This window comes from Kogia breviceps, chromosome 5, assembly GCF_026419965.1.
Source record: "Kogia breviceps isolate mKogBre1 chromosome 5, mKogBre1 haplotype 1, whole genome shotgun sequence".
Lineage (NCBI taxonomy): Eukaryota > Metazoa > Chordata > Mammalia > Artiodactyla > Physeteridae > Kogia > Kogia breviceps.
Window position 1 is genome coordinate 135635036 of NC_081314.1, and position 10634 is coordinate 135645669.

Genomic DNA, 10634 nt, shown 5'->3' on the forward strand with positions numbered 1-10634 from the left:
ATTCTAATAATCCAAAAATGACCCTAAAGCTCCAATTCCTTCTTTATCTTATGGAAAATATTTTTCTTCTCCCTCCCCATGACAATGCACATGCTGTTCTCTTCTTCAACTCTGCCCTTCTCTAATTATGTTTAAAATACCATTTTGGCAGGGGGTACATGAAGTACAGTTTTATTCAATACATCTCTCCATGTTTCTTAAGTCCTAGAGTCCTTCTCACAAAATAAAACACTTAATTGTTTCTGAAAATATGGTTATGGAAAAAAAATTAAATACAGAAATATAGTAGTACAATATAAACAACTCCCACCAATCATTCATTCATGTTAATAAATTAACAAGTCAAAGTCAATTGTATTTCAAACATAGCCTCACATGCCTCCTTCACTGTTGCATCATTTTGAGATGCCCTGCTTTTTAGGTCCATAAATATTTCAGTATATACCTGATAGATATAAAGATTCTTTCTTTAAAAAAAGGCATTGGGTGTGTGATTTTTAAATTACTATTTATTTCCTGGAATTTAAGCCCCATTATTTAAAATGTCCTGTCAGGTTGGGTTTAGTGCTATGTAAGTAACTGCTAATAACTGAATTGAAGATTCTGATTTCTAGCTTAAATCAATGAAATTCATCCTCCAAATCATTTCTCCGTTCACTAAATCAGAAATAAGTCAGCACAACTATTAGTTTATTAACACATTACTGAAGTATTAGTAAGAATCACTGGGGATCCATGAAAACTTGTGCAACTTACCTAATTAAATGAGAGTTATATTGGGAGTCCCATCATGTATAATTTAAAGATGAAACTTAGGGATCTTAAGACTCTAATTATGAGAATATGAGATAAAAATCCATAACAGTCTCAGGTTTGAAGGAAGCCACCCCCCCAAAAAAAAAACCTGCAATAAAATCCCTCTCAAGACTTAAATGAGGAAAGAATACTACTCAACCTGAGTTGGAAAAATTATAGAAACATTGATTCAAGCCTCAATTTTTTTTTTTAACTTATGAAAAAAGTAGGGTAAAACCTGAAAAGTTACATATTAAAATGTTAAAATAATAAAGAAAGTCTGAACATAGACAAAGAAAACCCAGGCTCTCTATTTCTTTTATAAAAATTGAAGCTGCTGGGACTTCCCTGGTGGCACAGTAGTTAAGAATCCGCCTGCCAAGGCAGCGAACACGGGTTCGAGCCCTGGTCCAGGAAGATCCCACATGCTGTGGAGCAACGAAGCCCGTGTGCCACAACTACTGAGCCCATGTGTCACAACTACTGAAGCCCACGCGCCTAGAGCCCGTGCTCCGCAACAAGAGAAGCCACCGCAATGAGAAACCTGCGCACAGCAACAAAGAGTAGCCCCGCTTGCTGCAACTAGAGAAAGTCCACGCGCAGCAACGAAGACCCAACGTAAACAAAAATAAATAAATATATATATTTTTTAAAAAACCACACAAAGCATACTTTAAAAAAATGATTGAAGCTGCTGGAGTGGGCAGTGTGTATGTGTTTGACAGCAGAGGATGGGGAGGGGGAAAAGATTCAAACAACATGTATCCTTATCATTATTTTCTAAGGAGGATCCTGGCAGAGGGCACACTGAACAAAGACCGAGCAAAAAGGTACAGACAGCTCTTCCTTACAAGCTCATAAACATTAACAGTTTCTAAAGAGTATATTAGGTTTAAAAATATTCTTTCCCTGATATACTGAGTGTAAAGTAGTTATTATATTAAACTAATAACTTTACAAAGGAAGTGTTATTATATTCATAAGAATTAGTTTATGCCTAAATATTTTGTTTTTATAGGGTGTCAAATCAAAAAGAGAACAATATCTGAGCAAGTTATCACATGAGATGTAGAAGTTACAGACTAAAAGTTAATAAGATCAGTTCTAAGGAAGTAAATAATTGTATGGGAAAAATACGTTTCAACCAAATACATTAATCAAGTATGCAAAACTTATGAATAAAAAGTGCATTTAGGTAGGCAAAAATAATGAAACAAGGTCCTGAATGTTGACAAATTTTATTGGAAAATACTTCCAGAAATATCACAGGAGGGATGAAGGAGGAAGTTTCATGTCAGTAACATAGCAGGAGTGAAGATAGGCAGCCTGTGTGATGGATTCTGGACGGGGGAAACAGATCATTGTAGAAGTAGAAGGCTTTCAGTAAAATCCAGATGATCAGTATCTTCCATAGAAAGAAGGATGGAAGTAGCCACAGCCATAAGCACCATAGCGTCCACGACCATAGCTGGAACCATACCTATAACCCAGGCCACCAAAACCACCAAGGCCATAACCAAGGCCACCATACTAGTTGCCGTAGTAGTAGCTCATTGTGACAGGGCTTGAGGATTAGGTTGGATGTTGAAGATGACTTTCTTGAGAATGAATATCACCTGCTGCACCCAGACCTTTGTACTCCCTCCTTGTGGGTGTGGTCAAGCACAACACACAAGTGTCATTCTCTTTGAAAATCCATCTTTGGTGAAAAACAGTACTCTTAAGTCATAACTTTCTTATGAAGGGGAGTTTCAAAGATGTATGAAATGTTTTATTTTTCCTTTGAAAACATTTCAATTTTTATTTTCCTTTTGTCATAACTTAAATTACATATATTCCTACAGTTAAAATATCAGCCTCCTTCACAATAGATAGATCATTTCTGGTACTTCCTGAGATCTTCGTCATTACCAGACAATATCTTCTTCATGTTTTGTTACACTCAATTTTTGTGTATTTTAAATATCATATTTTCTCTTTTTCTCTTTGGCTTTCAATAAATCAGTGTACCAAGTATTAAATAACCGTGAATGATTGAAACTAATCCAAAAATGGAAGACAAATTATTCAGAATAAAAACTACATTTCAGTGACTCTAATTTGTAAAGACAAACTCCATAGAAGGATATTCAAGTCACAATAGAGATAATACTTCTGGTATTAGTTTCCTAGGACTGCTGTAAAAACTAACCACTCATTGGTAATTTTTTTCTCAAAACAGGAGAAATTTAAGTTCTCATAGTTCTAAAAGCTAAAAGTCTAAAATCAAGATATTTACATGGCTATACTCCCTATGAAGGCTCTGAGGAAAAATTATTCTCTGCTTCCTCCTAGTTTCTGGTGGTCCCTGGTAATTCTTAGCATCTCTTGTCCTGCTGCTACATCTTTCCAATCTCTGCCTCAATCATCACAGGGCCTTCATCCCATCTTGTGTGTGTGTGTGTGTGTGTGTGTGTGTGTGTGTGTGTGTGTGTGTGTCAAAATCTCTGTCTTCTTATAAGAACACCGGAAATTAGATCTGAGGCCCATCCTAATCTGGTATAAGTTCATCTTAACCTGATTACATCTGTAAAGACCCTCTTTCCAAATAAGCTCACATTCACAGGTTAGAACTTTATGATTTCTTTTTAGGAGACATAATTCAGCTCCTTAACACTGCCTTTTCGATGAATCATACATCTTTTGTCAGATTGTATTTTGAAAATTAAGCTAAATTGAGATGAGTTTTCAGAAAATCACCTTCTTATATAGTTATAGGTTAGTTAGGGTGGAAAGAAACATTTTGCATAAGATTTGGAAGGCAGGTGATTAAACTAAAGCTTCATCTCTCAGCCTTCCCTTTTGCAAGACAGGAAAACTACAGGGGAGTTGGAGTGAGAGGGATGCCCTTTTCCCAGGGCTCAGAGACAAGGCTCTGCTCATTCTCCTTGAGTTGAGACATTTCCAGTTACGGGAAAGACGCTGGGTATCTTTCACAAAGCTTGCTCTTCCTCTCCCACCGCCAGAGCAAAGAAGGGACCTTTCTCAAATTTTCACCGTGTGAACCTGGTAGAGTTCCTGTAGATAAAGCCCATAAAAGTGTGGGCCCCTCTAAGACAAAAGCCCCTTAGAGTTTCTCACTTTTGCATGAACCCACACTCAGCCTCTAGTAACTTGTCACAATGAGAGTTTGAGTATTTGTAACAGTTTATGACTCCAGAGGCTTCTTCTGTTGGTAAGCAGATCTCAGCTGTGACTACAGATTCCCCCATTTCTCCAGATTTTAGGAATGGTTTGTCCTGAAAACTCAGTTTTCTGCTAGATTCTAGAAAAGTCATTGATCTTTAGTTTTTGTAGCTTTATCTTGTTGTAAAGACCAGAGTGAGAATTTCCAAGCTCTTGCCATGTCAGAGCTGAAACGAGAAGTCCTAAATTTTTATTTAATAGAAAATAGAGCAGTTATTTCATTATTTAAAGAATGGAAGCCTTTAAAGTTTCGATTGCACACAGAAAGGAGTACAGGTGAAATGAAGATTCATTCAATCAAATGATAAGTTTGATTGAATATCTGGAATATTAAAGTTATTTCACTTGCTTTGAACAAAGTATTTTATAAAAGGGAAAGATATAAATGGCCACTCATCGTCTTAGAAAGCCTGCCCTTTAGCTGTGGTCTAAAAATATCTGTGTCTTGTGTGTCTATGATTTTCTGAGCATTGTAGCCTGGAGGCAGGGCAGAGGATGGGGAATAGATTCAACCACATGAGGGAGTATAGAGAAATGTAAAATGAAAGGTAGCGACTCCTATTTCAAAAGCAGCTTAAAAGAGCTAAAGATTTCCATGGGCTAGGTTCATTCATCAAAGAATTCTGGAAAAGGTGGGGCACACTGGATGTGAAGGATGTGTAAGATTCATTAAACATCAAAGAGAGAGACAGAAACTAAAAGAGGCAATGGCTTTAGCTAACGCTCTAAGGCAAGACTTAACCACATGTATCCTCGATGTGCACGTGTAGATCAGTGTATCTGGAGCAGAGTTTATATACAGACTAATTAAATTTGGGAGGTACACAGATTACAGTGCAAGAAGGGTCTGGGCAGAGAAAGATAAATATTGTATGATCTCACTTATATGTGGAATCTAAAAGAGCAGAATTCATAGAAACAGAGTAGAATGGTGGTTACCGGAGACTGGGGGCTGGAAAAAAATGGGGAAATGTTGTTCAAAGGGCACAAGTCTCCACTTATAAGATGAATAAGTTCTGGGGATCTAATGTACAAAGTGGCTATAGTTAACAGTATTGTCACATACTTGAGAGTTGCTATAAGGGTAAATCTTAAATGGTCTCACCACACACAAAAGTGGCAATTATATGAGGTTGTGGAAGTGTTAAACTAACCCCGTTGTGGTAATCATTTCACAGTACATATGTGCATTAAATCATCATGTTGTATGTTGTATTCCTTAAACATATACATTCTATTTTGATCATATCTCAATAAAACTGGAAGAAGTTTAAGTAACATAAAAAGAAAAGAAAGGCTTGGGATTTGAGATTGAAAAGTTTGTCATTTATGGAGTAATCTTCTAATTTGGGGTCAGGGAAGTACTACAAGAAAAATGAAAGTTTAGAAATACTTGGTTTTTGGTGCAAGCTGGGTGGTGTGGGGAGATGTGGAAAGTAAGGAGATGAGCTAGATAATACGTCAATAATTATAGTATAGTATGGTAAGAGCTGGAATTAAGGTTTTTGTAACAGGGATGGCTGGGAAAGGATGGATATAAGATGCATAATGTTAAAGGAGTAGCACTCATATGCTTCACTGACTAAAAGTAGAAACGTTACCAAGCTACAAATTTGTATTCTTTATATCATTTTATTTTTAACTTTTAAATGAATATAAGCTGATAAAAATGGATTTCCTGTCAAAAGTAAAGAGCATTATGACCAATGTTTGCTTTTTAATAAAATGAGTGAAATACTTCATGTGTGTTTTAATACATATGCAGAAGTCCACTGCATTTTATTTATTCAGTAGCCCATAATTTTTTAGATAAAAGCATTTGAGAACAAAAAAAACAAACAAAAACATGTTTGTGATACCAATCTATATTTCAGAGTGGAAGTCACCGAGAGGCAACTTTAAAAGTTCAGTTATTTAGAGATAAATAAATATTTCACCTCAAGTCAACTTTTGGAACTTTACCATGACTCCAATTACCAATACTCTCCTCAAATTATGAAGGGAAATTCTGAGATGTTTGCTAGTGAACAAAGTGAATATTAAGGTAATAATTATAAACCATAAAGCAAATAATATTTTCCTACATGACATCTTACCTTTGAAATTTGAGTGGTATGACTAGCATATTTGATAGTAGCATCAGATCATTACTCAATATAATCAAATTATATTCAGTAATAATCATAAAATAAAGTTATAATGGCTAGAAACAAAACACACAATGACAAATATTGTTTTATTAAAATATATCTATAAATTTTATAAATTATTGTCCATTAACTAATCAGTGAATTTAAACAATAATAAAATACCTGTAAAAATTTGCTTTTACCAAACAAAAATATTATTTTGTATAGTTTTGCAGGGTTTCATTGTTTTGAATTTGAAACACACACACACTCACACACACATATACATACACACTGCTCTAACTGAGCCATGTTACTACAGACTTTCTTTCTCTCTCTTTCTTCCTCCCTCCCTCTTTCTTTCTTTTCTTCCTTTCTTTCTTCCTTCCTTCCTTTCTTTCTTTCATTCCTTCCTTCTTTCTCTCTTGCTTTCTTTTTCTCTCTTTCCTCCTTCCTTCCTTCCTTCTTCCTTTCTTTCTTTCTTTGTTTCCCTCCTCTCTGTCTCTCTCTTTTTTTCTTTTTTACTGGAGAAGCAATATGTCTGGATAACAATGTGATTTTCTAAATTTAGTTTTTCTTTGCTATCTTTCGCTCAAAGCCTACAAAATATGAAAAAGTCAAATCTCTTTGTCAGTCAGTTAAAGCTCCCTCTAAGCTGTATTCTTTTTAATAAGTCAATACTTGTCCTCTAATGACAATCTCTCCATTATTTCATGGATACTATGTTTTCTTCATGCCCGTGACAATGTCATATTTTCTAATGAATTTTATTATATAAACAGTTAAGTAAAATATAAGAATAATATGGTAAAAGGAATCATTATATACATAACTCATCTTCGTAAATTATCACCTTGTGACCAATCATATTTCCTCTGTACTTCTGTCTTTTTCCTTGTTACCAGCTGTGAAATTTTTAAGCAAATCCCAGGAATCATATCATTTTATCTATAAATATTGTCATATGACTCTCTAAATGATAGGGACTTTTAAAAAGCACTGTCAGTAATTTTTTTAATCTTATTTTTGAACTGAAATAGAATATTTCAAGTAAGGTTGCAAATTAGATTTATTTTGAGATTGATTGAAAAGTTAAACCTTTATTCAGAATCTGTGTGATTCAGCATTCTCAGCATTCCTAATTTCATAAGATCATTAAAAGAAGTGAAAACAAACTTTACACTAGAAAGATTTTTCTCTTAAGCACAGTGCTGGAAGTACCTGTGGGACTCACTGGAGACTCATGAAGGCCCATGGGATTCACCCAGTTTATTGGAAGTGATACCAATGAACATCTTTATGTAGGACTCAAAGGTGAAGCCTAGTATCCAAGGAAACCAAGACTCCGCACAGAAGTCAATGACCCATCTCTGGAATAGAATTCTGATCAAGGTATAAATGAAAAACAAAATCCAATCCCAAACTAGAGTTGGAAAAAGGATTAGGAGCATTAAATTAGAGTCAATTTTAAGTTTTAAGTGAGTTTAAAGAGAGTTTATCTTAAAAATTGATTTGTATATGCTATAATACTGAGATAACCGAGAATGCTAACTATGGTGAATTCTCAGGTTTTTCTCTCTTTCATAGAGCAAATGAAGGCTATCAAGTCACATGTTTTACCACATTTAAATTATACAAGGATGCACACTACTATATATAAAATAGGTAACTAATAAGGACCTAGTATACAGCACAGGGAACTCTACTCAATACTCTGAAATGGTCTATATGGGAAAAGAATATAAAAAAGAGTGGATATATGTATATGTATAACAGATTCACTTTGCTATACACCTGAAACTAACACAAAATTATAAACCAACTATACCCCAATAATTTTTTTAAAAAATAAATTAATTTTAAAAATAAATAAATTATACAAGGAGGACACTGACACAGAAACAGTTGGAATAGTGAGCTACAAATCAAGGACACTACTTTCTTGATGAGCTCAGAAAAGTAGGAATACCTATTAGGTAAGTATAGCACCAAAAAGAGCCTCTTCATACAGTGCTGAAAGTCTCCTGACTTTTCATTAAACGAAAGAGAGAATAGATGGTCCATCAAACTTCACATATTTACATATTGTTAATGAAGGACATATCTTCATAAGTATTAGAAATGTCTGAATATATTTGGTTCTATGGGATTCCATATTTTAAAAAAGAGGCATCAATTTAGCAAACTAAATCATCTAAATGAGTTATATACTTAGTTGAACAGTAGGGTTATTTCTAAGGAAACATGAATACAAAGTAAATATGTTCCATGGGAAAATATTTTTCAATGCAAAAATACTACTAAAATTTTGGAAAACATAAACGTCAAAATATCAAGATAAAGTTTGATATTTAATTTTCACCAAAAAATATTTATTCAAAAGTAAGTCCAGAAATATCACAGAAGTGAAAAAGAGCAAAATATAGGTCATTTTCCAGAAGAGTTGACTATATCTTGGTAGAGCATTCAAATCATTCATCAGAAACATGAGTGTCTGCTGATCCAAAAAGTTCCAAGTGCAGGGTGATAATGTCTTTGAAGAAAAGTAATAGATAATAAAAATTAGACAAACATTCTGAATCCCCAAGTAATGATCAGGTCTTTCAGAAGAATCCAGATGACCAGTATCATCCATAGAAAGAGGGATAGAAGTAGCCGCAACCATAACCATCATAGCCTCCAAGGCCATAACTAGAACCATAGCCATAGCCCAGGACACCAAAACCACCGAGGCCATAGCCAAGGCCACAATAGTAGTTGCTGTAATGGTAGCTCAATGTGTCAGGGGTTAAAAGTTTGGTTGGATGTTGAAGGTAAGTTTCCCAAGAATGAATATCACCAACTGCATCCAGACTTTTATACCCCTTCAGTGTGGGTGTGCTAAAGCACGACACACAAGTGTCATTCTCTTTGAAAATTTATCCTTGGTGAAAGATAGTACTATTAAGTCATACCTTTCTTATTAAACATAGTTCCAAAGATGCATGAAGACATTTTTCCCTTGAATGTAATATAATTTTTCATAACTCAGAATTAATATTTGATTTTATTATGTTTGTCATCAAAACTGGATTTTTTTCATGTATTTTTACATTAAAATTGAATCTCCAAGTTTTCTTCTATCAGATAGACAATTCTTGGCATTTTCTGACATTTTTAATATTGCCAGATGTTATTTCTTTTTTCTACCTAAGACTTTTTTTACCTTTTCCAAAAACCTGTTTTTTTTACCTATTCAATAATTGAATCACATAATTGTTAAATTTAATTATGAAAAATAAAACATGTCTGTCATCAATTAAATTAAAAGATGCCATTTATTTAGAAAAAATTGGGCAATTTTTGATTATCTTCCTTATTGGATATTATGTATCACAACATTTTAACCACCTTTATACTTGAAAATACCAAATTCTGTAAGAGGAGTGACATGTCCTAACACAAAATGCACAATTTTCTTCTGTACCCTTACAAAGAAAATCTCTCCTGGCCACATGTGATATATCAATGTTTCTTGAAACTGGCAGTTAGCATCTTTGTCATATACTTTTTCTCACATGTATTGAATACTTATTCTCTTGGAGAAAAAAATTTGTCTCTTGTTCTTATGCCATTTTCACCCATTCTAGTCCACAATCCTACTAGCCTACTATTATGTAGTCCTTCCCCCCTCCACACCGCCACCTAGTGGTCTGATTTCTTTATTTTTACGTTTTATTAATTTATTTTTCACCCTACTCTGTGGTCAGCATTTCTGTTCTTTGAGAATCAAACACTATGACGGAGTTAGGAATGCTATCGAGGAGGAGCAGGAAAAGAAAAAGGAAAAGAGAATAAGTAGGACGGAGCAGGGGAGCCGTGAGACCATAATACAGACCCTACAAACTCTCTGACGACCCAGCTGGAACTCTGCAGGAAAGATTGCTTTCAGAGGAGGCCCACATTAAGCAGAAACGTTGTGCCTAATTATTGGTTGGCAGCTGCCCTAAGAATAGTGCAGCTCTGGCTCAAGGGCTGAGGTAGACCCTGACAACACTGACATCTTGTTGTACTCTGGGTAGAGACTCCTTTCTGGAAGAAAGATTTGAGAGGTTGATCTCCATGTTTGCCACGTCCTACAGTTTGATTATAAACAATTTGAAGGCATGGACCGTGATTTAGTATGACTGAGGCTTAAAGTGATGTAATATCTTATAAAATAATGTGTATATATATTTTTAGTATATTTGTTTTAGAAATACTATTTTAAGACCTTAAAATGTTATATTAACAAATAACAGGTATGTCATATAGGATACCTCAAACTTTATTTTTCAAAGGAATGGGAATATGATGTATATCATTTTCTTTAAACAAATTCTTACCGAATGCCTGTTATATGAAAATATTTTGCTATACATTTGACCAGAGAGATGATGGGTTGGAGATATATAAGAATCTAATCCCTAGCCTTAGAAATGTACCTTTTAATTTAAGTCATAGTTG